Raw genomic sequence first — 14,238 nt, 5'->3', positions numbered from 1 at the left:
TTATGACCTGGGGATCTAGGGCCACGAAAGATGCCTGGGGCCTGTTTATGTATCTGTATTTTGTGTTTCCTGCCAAATGTCCGTGATGTAACTTACACATGCAACGTCAATGAAAACACTCAAGATTTCGGGGTGGGGGGGTGGGGTGGGTTACTAATCTAGTAAAATATAAATATTCTAAATATTCTAAAATATTCTAGTAAAAATGAAAGCATAAGAATATGCGTATTCTAAAATTCTCAGGAAAAAAATAAACATGGCAGGAAATATCCAGGAAATTGCTGAAAAACCCAGAGTACTAAGGACTCTCCCAGACACTTGGAAGCATGATAAAGTCACGATTTGCAAAGCCCCAGAAATAAAAACAATGGTGCTGGCACACAGCTCTGAGGCATGGAGAGAATCAGAAGATACAAAAGGACTCGATAAAGTGTAAAGATGTGTGTGCTCTTGTGGCAGAGGTCCTACTTTTAGCCCAAACTGGAGTTGATTTGCTTGGGGCCAGCGCAGGGGCGCTGGAAGGAGAGGAGGAGAACCGGGCCCACCCCTGGAGGATGAAGAGGTGGAACGGCCCAAGGCTAGGTCCGTCTGTCCGTCCGACTCCGTAGCCTGCGAGACATGGGCCCGGGGGGCGGGGGGGGGGCGGCGGATGCGTCCTTCTGGGCTCAGCCCAAGGAACGCGGGCTCCGTGGCCCCCCGAACAATTCCGTTCCGGGAGATGGTAGAGCGCCCTGTGGACGCGGGCGCGGATGTCCCCTGGGTCGTGGGCGACGCCTCCGCGGCGTCAGCAGGCGGCGGGGACCTGTGCCGGGAGACACTCTGACCCGCCGGGGTAACCTGCCGGGCCGGGCCGGGGACCCCAACGGGAGGGCCGTTACCGTCGGCGCGGCCCTTCCGCCTGCGCGTGCGCACCAGACGCGGGGCGTGCTCGGACACATCCCCAGGGCGCAGGGAGCCCGGGTCAGAAGGGACCTCGGAGACCGGTTAGTGGAGCGGGCCTAAGACCGCTAACCGGAGGCTGCCAGACGAGTACGGCGGAGTCCCAGGCCCCGTGAGACTGGCGCGCGACCCCCTCGCCCCGGCTCTCGGCCGCCCGCGCCTGCGCACTGGGGGCTTGCCGCTGGCCTGAGGAGCGTACCATCCGCAGGCAGGGGTGGGCGCGGGGCGCTCCCGGAAGTAGCCCTTGCGCGTCCCGGAAGCCGAGCCCCTCCCCCGGCTCCGCGGGCCGGGAAGCGCGGTGGCCGGTGGGGTGGCTGCTGGCCGCGGTGCTGCTGTGGGCTGCGGCAGGAGCCGCTCCCGGCTTCACGTGCCTGATCTCAGGGCGCCTAGGTAAGCCGGGGACGGGGCGTTGCGGTGCCACTTCGCGGACTTGGACGCCGAGGCTGGGGGCGGGGGGTGGCGCGGGGACGGCCTGTCCCGCCCCGCCCCGCCCCGCCCCGCCCCTCGGGCGGCCCGGCTGGGTCCCTCCCTGGCTGGCTGCCGCTTCCCGGGGCCCGGCGCCTGGAGCACGCGCGGTGAGGCAGCCTGAACGGAGCCGTGGTTCGTGTCCAGCACCGCTCCGTGCCAAGGACTGCCGTTGAACACTCGACGAGTTTTAGCTCACTTAAGACCAGGACGGTGGGTGCTGTTAATCCCTGCGGTGTTGGCGATAAGGCCGGGGCCCGCTAGTGCAGTATCGGAGCTGTTGGGTGGCAGCCAGGATTTCAGCCCACGTACTCCGGCGGTGGGCTTCATGCTCTCGATCCACTATAGAAAGCAACCTCATAGAGCAGAGCAAAGAGTTCTCCTGGTCTGTGCTTTATTTTATTTTTAAAAATATTTTATTTTTATCTACTCATGAGAGAGAGAGGCAGAGACTGGGCAGAGGGAGAAGCAGGCTTCCTGCAGGGAGCGTGATGCGGGACTCAATCCCAGGAACCCGGGGTCACGACCCGAGCCAAAGGCACACACTCAGCTGCTGAGCCACCCAGGGGTTGTTCCTCCTAGTGTGTGCTTTAAAACGGGTCTCAGGGGATCCCTGGTTGGCTCAGCGGTTTAGTGCCTGCCTTCAGCCCAGGGAGTGATCCTGGGGTCCTGGGACCGAGTCCGGCGTTGGGTTCCCTGAATGAAATCTGCTTCTCCCACTGCCTGTGTCTCTGCCTCTCTGTGTGTCTCTCATGAGTAAACAAATAAAATCTTAAAAAAAAATAAAAATAAATAAAACGGGTCTCATTTTATGTCACTTTTGCATAATGTGAAATCCAGTGATGCACAATAATTACTGAAAACATCTCCCCTAGGGGTTGCAAGTAGCCAAACTTGCATGTGGGTCAAAACCCAAAAATACATAGTAGTTTGCCCTACTCTCTTCCTTCCACATGTTCCTCTCCTCCCATTCTTTTCCTACCTACTTTTCCTCTCCTCACAGGTAAGTGGGTGAAGGGATGAGAAGCCTAGGACTTGAGAGCCCAGCCAGTGCTTTGAAGTCTCCTGGGGTCTGGGATGGGTGGAAAACGCAGGAACTGAGACAAGAGGGGGCCTGCCAGTTGGACTGGGCACTGAAAACTCTGAGAAGAGTGTGGTGTAGTTACTGGATGGGCTGAGCTCTGCACAAGGCTCTGGGGGAGGCAGACAGAAGAGCAATAGAAAAGTGGCTCTAAATAAATAAATAAATAAGAAAGAAAGAAAGAAAGAAAAGAAAGAAAGAAAGAAAAAGAAAAGGAAGAAAGAAAGAAAGAAAGAAAAGAAAGAAAGAAAAGAAAGAAAGAAAGAAAGAAAGAAAAGAAAGAAAGAAAAAGAAAGAAAGAAAGAAAGAAAGAAAAGAAAGAAAGAAAGAAAGAAAGAAAGAAAGAAAGAAAGAAAGAAAGAAAGAAAGAAAGAAAGAAAGAAAGAAAGAAAGAAAGAAAGAAAGAAAAGAAAGAAAGAAAGAAAAGAAAGAAAAGTGGCTCCTTTCCTTCTGGGCATGCACATGGGAAGAGGGCTGCTGAGAGTATTTGGAAGGAAGCCCCTGCTCCAGGTCGCCAGCATCCACCTAAGTGCAGAGGCACCTGCCCTCTTTGGCTCAGCCAGCAGGTTGCTGTTTCTGGAGACCTGTGGCTTCCCTTTGGGAATCTGTAGGCTCCAGGGCATAAATCGTCTTACTTTTTTTCCCCCACCCATCACTTCTTCTTTCCTGTATAGTTAGCCTTACATCTCTTCCCACTGCACCCCTTCTCTTATCAGAGGTGGAGCCAAGCCCTTTATCTCCTGTCCCCAAGCATGATCCTCCTTTCCCCAGCCCACCTCCAACACTGCAGATACCTACATTCCCCCGACTCCTGTTGCACGGCCCTGGGCTCCATCTCCTTCATCCTTCATCATCTACCTGTCTTGTCTGGAAAGTCCCCCCTTGGCTTTCCTACCTTCACTTTAGGTTTTTTCTGCATCCTTCTCTGCCTGTCAGTCAACCTTCAAAGTCCATTCCTTCTGTAGCCCCTTTACAACGTTGCCTGGGCCACCGCCCTCCACTCCCTTCTCCCTCTGGCCTTTTCCCTTAGTTCCCATGGAGATGTTTACTTGAGTCTGTATCTTTAGCTCTGACCTGACTCTGTCACATGCACTTCTAAAGATTTGTTGCAGAAGAACCTCAAAGCAGTATGTTCAAAAGTGAACTGCATGAGTAAATGGGATCATTAGGGAGTCCCTCTCCATAGCCTTGGTTCACCTCCACATCCGCACTCAAGCATAGTCTGCCCCCTGAATGGCTCTCCAAACTGTCCCTACCGCGCTAACCCCTCTACTGTTACCTGCTCCAGTCTTCCTCCCCTCCTGCATCCCAGCACCCTGCCTGCTTCTTGTGGCCTCGCTGTGACATTCCTGACAGCTGCCCAGTGGGTCCCCCAAGGGCCTCCCACCTTGTGGGTTAACAAGTACAAATGTACATTTGTTGTCTGTTGTGAGAAATGTCACAAGTAACTGCTTACTAATCATCAAAGTACTGGGGTTTTTGAATGGTTTTCTTTTCAAATTATACATTTTAGACTCACTTAGAGGCTCTCCGTGATGTCGGCCTCGGAGTCATCATCCTGATGGGCTTCATCGGAAGGGAAAGCCGTGGTATTGCTGTCGATGCCAGTGCTCGCACAAGATCCCAGGTCTACCCAGGGAATCCATCAGGATTTGAGGATACTGAGGCGTAGCCTAAAGTGAGTGACTCCTTCAAGACAGAATCTAAAGTCCAATGTTATAGATTCAGTTCATCCGAGGGTCAGCCTGAAGCCTGGCCTTTGTGACACACACACACCACTCGCTTTGCTCTGGTGCCATGAGCCCACTTCCAAGTTGTCTTCTTGTCCTGAATCCCTAGTGCGAGCCAGGTGGTTCCTCTCCTGTATTTGTGTCTTTAGGGCACAGCACTAGCTCATGGTGGGTATCTGATGAATTCTTGTTAACTAGTCAAGTAGGTCGAGAGTATCTGCAGAGAACAGATGCATGGATGGGACAAGGCTAACTGGAGAACAGAATAGGTTTGGTGTGGCTCTGGTTACAGTCCTAACACGCAGGTTTTTCCCTTTCCTCAGCCATCACCGGGGGGGCAGGTCTGGTGCGGGCCTGGTGTCAGTAGCCTGCTCTGAGTTCTCAGTGGGGATGAAGCCTACAAACTGCTTCTGGAGGCCTGCCACTAGCTCTACTCTTTCATTCTGCCATTGATCGTCTCATTTCTACTCCGGGTGTCTGGTTCTTCATTCACAAGATCGGAGCTGAGGTAAGCCTGCTCTAGTTCTGACCTCACCAGGGCACTTCTGGGACCAGGACGGGGTCTCACATCTCATCAGTACCCTGGTGCAGCCCATTCACAGCACCCCTCCCGTGGGGGTCAGATATTTGTGTGGCGGCCGCTGCGCTCCTAGGCAGTGGGCCTGCGGTGATGCCTCTAGTCCTTCTGAGGCTTTCCCAACTAAAAGGGGGTCAGCATGAGCATCACTTTGCCCACCCTCCTCCATGGGCAGAGTCTTCCTGGAGCTACCTCACTGGGCATGTCACCTTTAAAGACAGTCCTGCCGTTCGAGGTGATTCTTCTTAATGTTTAACATCACTCAGTGTCAGAATGTTCTCATTTTAAATCTTCCGGCTTGATCTGTATGTTATTTCTGGTGTGAAGAGACAAAGCCCACTTGCTTTCCGATGTGCGTGGGGGGGTGTTAGGTTACTTTTTTCTGAGTCTTTCTTTGTCCAGAGAAACACATTCTCGTGCTGGGCTTTGCCTTGCATTTCCTTTCCATGTACTTCTCTTCCGACTTCCTTGTGTCTCTTTTCTGTTTTGACTGAATCTGAATGTGACCTAGTCTCTAGGAGAACGAACAAGGGAAGGGAGTTCGGGATTGTGCTTCTCCTTGGGGTCTGAGCATCTGGGTGGGCAGCTGTCCCAGTTACAAGATTGAGGGGACTGTAGGAAGAGCAGGTGGACAAGGGGAAGCTGAAGAGAGCTCCCAGCCAGACAGGCCCGCTGTGTCAGTATGTGAGCACAGCCCCAGTTGGAGAGGGTGTATAGAATGGGAAATGGGACTCAGGCAGGAACCACAGCCAACAGCAGAGGAATGGGCAGAGGAAGAGGGATCAGACCAGAGGCTGCAAAGGAGTTGCAGGTAAGAGGATAACCAAGGACATGTGATGCCCCGGGGCCACAGGAAGATGGCATTCCCAGTGGAGGACATGGGCCGGCACCCCAGCGCTTCCAGAGAAGCCTATTGGAAGAGGCGCCACAGAGGATGCTGGTGGCCTTGGTGAGAGCAGTGTCAGGGAGCAGTGGGGGTCAGAGCCAGAGGAGCAGGCTTCGGGGGGAGTGGGAGGTGAGGAAGTTTGAGCAGCCCTTCAGTAGTCTCTCTGGGACAGACAGAAGGGAGTGACAGGACACTACAGGGCTTGAGTTGCATGCATTAGGGCCTCCTGTTCTGTGCTCCTGTCCTGTGTTCCCTGATGCAAACTGACTTCTAGAAAAAGAATTTCAAGAGATCTAGCAAAGCCATTAGCTACATCACGGCCTAGTAGCCTGTGTTGTGACCTGTTCCTGGTGCCCTGCTGGGTGACAGGTAAAGCCCAGATGCACGGGATGCAGAGAGCAGGGCTGTGCTCCCTCCTGGCTTGAACTTGAGATACCTGCATCTCTTCTAGGGGGACCTACCTGACTTCTTGGCAGGGTCCGTCCCCTCCTTGGGGTCTCACAACTGCGGGTGGTGCTCCTTCATACCTGCACATTGGCTCTAGCTTTCCGTGTTGTGAGTGTGAGTCTGTACTACATGTCTGTACCTGGAGTCCACGTGCATGCAGGGGCTTCACCTACTTTATAGCACATCTGCAATAGAGGAAAATTGCCAAGTGCCTACTAGGTTCTCGGGAAACACAGAAAGGAGAGAGAGAAACCTCAGTTTGGCCTGGATAGACGTAGAAACTGGTAATGTACAGAGGGCTGTGAGCTTCCTGTTAAAGGCTGCTCCATCCCATCTGCAAGAGTGAACGTCAACCTTCCCCAAGGACGCTGTGGTCTTGAGAGTTCTGTCCTGGGGCTGGTGTCCTAGGATCTCACCAGGCCTGCACCCTCTTATCACTTCCCTCCTCCCCTCCCCACTGCTTCCCTCTGGCCTTGCCTTCCCCCGCATGGTCCCCAGAGTTGAGTAGGGCAGTGGAGAGCCACTCTTCTCATCTTACTTTACAGCCTGGGCCCAGCTGCTCATTTCCCCCAAGTTCCCAAGCATGTTGGAAGTAGAAAAAATCAGGAAGCCCCCCAAGAGGCATACACCTTCAGGATTGTTGGGGCAGGAGCCACCTGTGTGTGCTAACTCCTCCATGATCAGATCCAGGAGCCCGGCTAGTACCCTGGCTTTGCCCGGCTCCAAGTTTCACAACAGAACTACCAGTACTTCTCACAGACATGGCTGGGGTGCTGGGGGGCGCCTGCTGGCAACGGAGGATAACCTGGAGTTCGTTGATGCGGAAGAGAGGGCTGTCAGTGGCCACAGGAAAATCAGAGCCTCTGCCTCTCCAAAGGGGAGTGAGAGGGATCTGCTGCTACAGAGGAAGAGACCTCACTCTCTCCCCAGTTCCTCCCCGATCTCTTCACCTGACCAGGTTTTCCTTGAGGAGCCGGAAGAAGGCACCCTGGGCCTCCCAGTCTATGGTGAGAAGAGAAAAGCCTGCTCCCTGGGGAGCTCTGATGTTCACCCAGCTGCCTCCCATACAAAGTGCCTGGGCAGCCCAGGGCGGAACAAGCCGAAGGGAGACTCTGGCCTCTGTAGCCTCATATCTGTGCTTGAGCAGGAGCCCCCTGTGCAGCCCAAGAAGAAAGTGTCCAAACAGAAGGCACGGGGCCAGAGACGGGAGGGGGAGCCCACCCTGAAGAAGGCGAGAGACCTAGTACTCAGCTCCGGCCCGGCCCCCTGGCCGCCAGCACCACTCCAGGCAGTCAGTCCAGACCAGTCAGAGGTGGGCCAGCCGAGCAAGAGCAAGAAGGTAAAGCAGGCTGACATCCTCATAGCCCATCTGGCCAGTGAGGTGAGATGCCTCAAGAAGTGGAAGAGGCATTTGCTTGCTCCTGTGGGGGAGACGTCATCCCTGGTGAGCCTCCAGAAGCCACCCTGCCTGAAGAAGCTGATCAGAACTCCCAGGCATTCCCCTGGCTCTCTGGAAATCAGTCACAAGCCCCTGTCCGATATCAGACGGTTCTTTACCTTTGACTGCAAAAATGTCTGCAATGTCACCTGTATTCTGTGTCACGCCAGCATCAGACAGGGGAAATTTAAGGGGCATCTCCAGACCTCAGGCCTGGTCCATCACCTGGTGAGCAAGCATGGGCTGGAGAGAGAGAGAAGGCCGGCTGTGGCCAGCCCGGGGGAGAAGGGAGAGCTGGAGGAGAGAAAGCACAAGGGCCTGCCTGCAAGCCCTGCTAGCTTGGCCCCTGAGGGGCTCCCATCCCCAAGACACTGCCTGGACACCTCAGCCTCGGAAGACAGTGGCAGGGTGCCGGGCCCAGGCAGGCCTGAGCAGCTCTTCCTGGCTCTGCCACCCTTGCCCCCTTCCATCAATGATGAACCTGTCGTTGTACCCCTGGCAGTTGGGGAGGGCCGGGGTGGCACTGACATCACTGGCCAGCCCCAAGCACAGGCCTGGAATCATAGCATTGCACAGTTGCTCTGTAGCCTCACATTGCCATTCTCCTTTACTTCCTCCCTGCCTTTCAGAAGATTCATGGCCCAGGTAGACCCCTGCTACCAAGTGCCGCCTCCAGCCTTCTTCTTTGAGAAAGCCTTGCCTCTACTCCACGAGGCGGTCAGTGAACAGGTGTGTCGGGAGATGCAGTGGGCCAAGGGCAGCTGTGTCCACCTTACCGTGTCCACTGCTGCCCCAGATGCAGTTGTGGATTATGTGGCCATCACTGCCCACTGGGGTGCAATACTGCCGGGCAGTCGGCAGGTGGCATCGGAGAGCCCACGAAAGCAAGCAGTGCTCTTGGTTCGAGGCCTGGCCCAGGACAGCAGCCTGGAGGAGAGGCAGCAGGCGCTGCAGGAGCAGGTCCGTCTGTGGCTCAGCCGCAGCACCCTGCGACCAGGCTTCCTGGTATCGGGCAGCTGCGCCAGCCTGGAGCAGGCAGTGAGGATGGAGGGCTACACCCACATCCCGTGCTTTGCCCACTGCCTCGACTCCCTGGTGAGAAACTTCCTGTGTCACCATCAAAGCATCCAGACCATCCTGGGTACGGTCAGGGCCATCTGCAGCCATTTCCAAGGCTCCTCAGGGGCCCGGCAGCTCCTCAGCCAGCTGCAGCAGCAGTGTGGCCTCCCAGCCCACCAGCCCTTTTGGGAGCTCTCAGACCACTGGGTTTCTGCCTACCGCTTGATGGAGTGGCTGGTGGAGCATCGGCGGCCACTGCAGGAGTATGAGGAGAAATACCAGCTGGGCAAGGCCGGGACGGCCCTGTCGGCTACCTTCTGGAGCCTGATGAACAGTCTGGTCATGCTCCTGCAGCCCTTCCACATGGTGGTCCAGGAGGCGAGCACTGCATGGGCTACTCTAAGCCAGGTGCTGCCCCAGCTACGCTACCTGCATATCATCCTGGAGCAGATCCACGAGCACTTTAAGGAGCAGGGTGGTTCAGAGGTGAGCGCAGCCATCAGGCTGGCCAAGGGCTTGGCCCTGCAGGTCTCCACAGACTGCCAACTCAATGAGCTCTTCCACCGGAAGGAGTTTGTGCTGGCGACCCTGCTTGACCCCCGCTTCAAGGGCAAGATTGAGGCCATCCTGCCCATGGGGGCTGACATTGACCATTGGAAGCAAGTTCTCGTGTACAAGGTGAAGGAGATCATGGTGTCCGACTGCTCCTTGCCTCCCTCCCCTTCCCCGCACAGCCCCAAGACCATGTGTATGGGCGCCACCATGAGCAGCAGGATGGTCAAGGGCCTTGGGGCTGAGGGGAAGGATGGGACAGAGCCGGGGTGGTGCAGAGGCAGCTCCAGATCTCTGCTGCTGGGCCAGAGGGAGCGGAGCTTGCTGGAGCAGCTGGAAAGTGCGGGGCTGCTGGCGTCTGAGAGAAGTGGAGCTTCGCTTTCTACCAAGAGCCACCTGGCCAGCATCATTGTCAAGAAGTATCTACGCGATAACGAGACGATTGGTGCACAAGAGGACCCGCTGGTTTACTGGGAGAAGAGGCAGGAGGTCTGGCCAGTTCTGGCAACACTGGCTACTGTCTATTTGTCCTGTCCCCCGACAGGGGCCTTCTGTGAAAGTGTCTATACGTCTCTGGATAGCCCTGCCATCCTGGAACACAGCACCCCTCTCCCAGTGGAGACCGTGGAGCGTCTCCTCTTCCTGAAGACCAACTTGGAGAATTTCCCCAACTACACCATCCCTTCCCTCCTCTTCCTCAGTGGGGACCTGGCTGAGGGGGAGCAGACCAGCACGGCAGACCTCCAACAGACTCCCTGAACATCTGCCTGTGGACACACCACCTGGGCTCAGGGGCGAGCAGAATGTGCACCCTAGGGTGTTGGATGGGGCTGCCCAGAGTCCTAAACCTCTTTGGAAGGAATAGGGACAATTTCTCAATCCTTGACAGATTGCCTTCTCCCAGGAGATACCGTTTTCCATCCATCCATTGTTTTATTTCTTTCTAGTGGTTTATGCATAGAAAAGATCGAGTCAAAAAAAAAAAAAGATCCAAGTGACTATGAGTTGTGCTGCACAGTTCTATAAACTGCAGTGTTGGTGGCTAGTAAGGGCCCTCCATGCAACTTGTCTGTGCATGTCCAGGGATACATGCCCTTAAGAGCCCTGCTTTCTCAAAAAGCGACTGAGGACAAGGAGAGGCATGGGCACTGGCAAATGGGAAATACATTCAGCCAGCTAGAGCCTGGAAAGCTGTGGAAGCTTTTTCCCAAGTTGCTTTCACTGTAGAAAAAAGAAGCCCTGAGTTAGGGTGGCCATGTTAAGAAAGAAGTATGCACACACACACATAACAGTTTTCTTGGGGGTCTGTGCTTTGTTGTGGATCCCAGAGTGGCCAGAGAACCCTAGCTGATGGGACTGCCCAGCCAGTGAGGAGGTGTGGATTGAGGACAACTGATGTACCCAGTCCTCAACCTTCTTATCCATGGTTTGTTTCAAGACTCCTGGAGATCCTGGGGTTTCTTTCTACAGTGAAAACAGTCTCTCCAAAAGAGCTTCATGGCCTACCCAGCTTTAGGAAGCTGCCTGTACCTCTCCTTCTCCCTGGTCACTTGTAAAGTGCAGGTCCCCTACCTGGAAGCAAGAAAGGCTGTCCATCAGACCCACTGGTGCCTTCCTTCTGGGCAGGGTGCAAGAGCTGAGTGTGTGAGCCCCAGGAGCCGGTGTATCAGGTGAAAAAAGAAGGCAAAGGAGAGGCCGGAGGACCGGGGCAGGTCTGTCACCCTGCACATGACTCTGCACAAGCCCAGCTCTCCTGAGGTGCTCAGGAGCTGGAAGGGTGGCTCTGAGAGGGAAGGTAGGTAGGCAGAGGTGGGGCAAGGCACTCAAGGTCTAACTTGAGACTGGGCCCTGGCTGTGGGAGTGAGCCTGAGATACCTGTCCCCCTGCCTCCCTTGGAAGGGTTAGCAGTCATGTGTCGCTATAGGATTTTTGGAAATTATTGAAAATGTAAGGAAGCAGGAAAAACTACCCATCATCTTTCACTCAGGCAGCCTTGTTAATACTTGGGACATATGTCTTTCTCTTTTTTTAACCTCGGGATCATAGCCTTTGTCCTGTTTAGTATGTAGTATTTTCATAATTGCATCTTCTTTCTTAAATAAAGGTTTGTGAAGATCACACTTAATGGTTGGAGTGGCATGATTTCAAGTCTGGCCTCCATATTGCTTAGATCACATCCCCCCCCCCCCAACCTCCCCAGCCATTATAGGCTCCCTGGTGATGGGAGGCGAGGCTCCTAGGGAGAGGAGCCCAGGCTATGACTGTACCTCTTAGCACCTCCAACTCTAACTCAAGTGCAGTTGGGTGGTAAGGTCAGAGCATGGCCCCAAGCCTCTCCCTGCTGCTTTTCCTTGACATATATGTGTGGCTCTTAGACACTTGGGTATCCCAGACCTCCCTCCCAAATTCTGACTCAGTAGGTAGGGTGAGAGGCAGGAATTTGGGGTGCCCCCAAGTCACCCTGTGTGAGGGAGATGTTGCTCTGCACTGCTTTTCCCTAAGCTGTTCTTGCTGCTCGGTGTCACTGAACTGGCTCTCCAGCATTGGCAGGCCAGGAGGCATAGGCAGCAGCGTTGGGAGCATGTGGGAGTGGGGGGAGTAGAGGAATGTGGCAGAGAAGCCTGCTGGTCCCAAGGAGTGGCTCTGGGAGGGCGGGTGGATGCAGTTTTGTCCCTCAGGAGACATTTGTCAGTGTTTGGAGACATTTGTCACAGCTTGATGGTGGGATTGCTACTATCCTCTTGTGGGTGGCAAACAGGGATGCTGGTAAGTGTCCAACGTCCAGGATAACCTCCAGGACAAAGACTTCTCCACCCTCCAGTGGCAGAGGTGCTGAGGTAAAGAACCCTGATCTTCATTGTGGATGGGGGCGGGGGGTGGGGAATGGGCCGGCAGAAGGATCTCCAGGGTCCCTGGAGCAGCCAAGTGACTGTTCACTGAGGCTGCTCTGCGTTAACCATTTCTTCTGAAGACAGAGCTCCCGCCTGCTCTGGCTGGCTCATGGGCCTTATTTTCTGGCCCACTTACTAGGTAGGTAAACTGAGATTCAGCAAAGGTAGTCCTGAACAAGGGAAGACAGGCCTCCTGTAGGAAAGCCAGGTGTCGACTGTGCTGAGTGTCGTCATAGTCTCATCTACGTAACCAAGCCCCATTTACAGATACACGTTGGACCAGGAGCTTCTGAGCACTACTTCCCACAGCAGGACCAGGATAGGAGGACTCTGGTTCTTTATTGAGGAACATGGAAGCACTTGGGTGTGGATGAACCATTCCATCGTGTGGGGCCTGTCCTGTGCTGCTGGCTTGAGTGTGAGTCAGGTTCACACTGTGGGGAAGGCACTTGGTCGAGCCCACACCCTCCTGGTTGAGGTGTGCAGATTTTGGGTAAGATAGGCCCGGGAGCAGAGCAGAGTTTCATCCCCTGGAGAATTAGAGTTCTACCTTGGTGACTATGCAGTACTGGCACTGGCGAGGGTATGGGGCCCAGGGTGGGAGGTGGAGGGCCGGAAGGCCATATCACCTGCCAGGCAGGGCTTTGGGGCATGGAATTCCCGGTTTCCGGGGAATGTGTTCTTTGCTCCTGTTTCCTCTTCTGCAAAAAGTGTTCCTCCCAGCTTTGTTGTGGGGAGTACATGCAGTTCCCTCCCTCCCCCCACCCCCTTCTGGTCCCCTCGTCCTTTCCTGCCCCGTCCCTCCAGATGTCATTGAGGTCACTGAACTGGTTCCTCAGGGCATCACTCCCTAACCCATCACGCTGGGCTGTGGCTGGTGCTGCTCCACCCAGTGGCCTCCTCTCTGAGTCCAGTGGGCCTTTTAACACAGTGTCCCTTCCGTGTCCTTGTACGCCTGCCACTGGCTGCTCATCAGTGCCCTCCATTCAGCCTCATAAATGCTGGTGTTCTCTTGACTGCAGCCCATAACTGCGCCTTTTCACTGGACGCCAGGGCCTCCTGACCACTTTCACCCCCAAAATAGTGTGTGGCTAGGGAGCTGGGGAAGCTCTGCATCATCCTGGAGGGAAGCCTGCAAATACTTAAAGAGGTCTGTGTCCGCCCAAAGGCTGGCCCATGAGCCACACCTTCCCACTGGGTACCTCTGCAAATGACGCTTGAATCCCTTCAGCCTAGAGCCTCAACTGCCTCCTAAGCCCGATGCACATGGTCACCTCAAACTGGAAGTCTTCTTGACCCCCAGCTTGTCCTGTGTGTCCCATGTTGAGAAGGGAGCCCCTGCATCCAGTAACGTCCTAGCTAGATCCTTGGTAGTCTTTCTAGGCTCTGTCCTCTGCAGCGCTTACTACCTTCGTGAAGCCCATGTCTCCCTAGTGCTTTGTGGCAGGCTTCTGGTGCCTGGTGCTCCTCTTGCACCCTTCACCCCTGTGGGCAGCACTTTTAACCAGATGCAAAGTTGACTGTGTCTCTCTCTCCCTTACAATCCCTGGTAGATCCTGCTTGAAGAGTGACCCCGACTCAGTGGGTGCCTTGAATCGCTTCTGGAAAGAAATGAAACAGAAATGAAGGGGTATTGCAGACTAGAGGGTTGCTAGGTAAAGGCATGAGGACCCACTTCTCAGAGGTGGGGAGAGAGGCAAGGGGGAGGGGGAGGAACCCTAGGCCTGGTTTCCTTGGAGAGGGAAATAGAAAGTGATGTGGATTATGTAAACGCAGACTTGGGACTCTGGGGTACTCTGGATCCCAGTTTTTATAAACAGCAGGAGTGAATAGTCCCATGGTACTTCACAGGCGTCACTCTGCCTGGTCTGGGCCTGGCTAGAGTCTGCAGGGTTGGGAGGCTGCCACTTGGAGCAGAGGTCCCTTCTTGTTTTCCTCTCTGCTGCAACCTTGACCCCTCCGTGGGCGGCATTGCCAGTATTCTTCCCTCAGGCCTCCCCCTTCCACTCGTCTCGCACTGGCACCTGGCCTTATGCCGGCCCACATCCCCTGGTGCCTGGAAAGGCCCGCCTTCCCCTGCCTTTTTGGAACTGAGGTGCTAGCCAGGTCCTTCCCTCCAGCATGGCTTCTTTGCCTGGCCTTCTGCCCCACTTGCCTTCTCTGGCTAACCCTC

The sequence above is a fragment of the Canis lupus genome, chromosome 15, assembly GCF_048164855.1.
Source record: "Canis lupus baileyi chromosome 15, mCanLup2.hap1, whole genome shotgun sequence".
NCBI lineage: Eukaryota > Metazoa > Chordata > Mammalia > Carnivora > Canidae > Canis > Canis lupus.
This window is presented reverse-complemented; position numbering follows the sequence as displayed.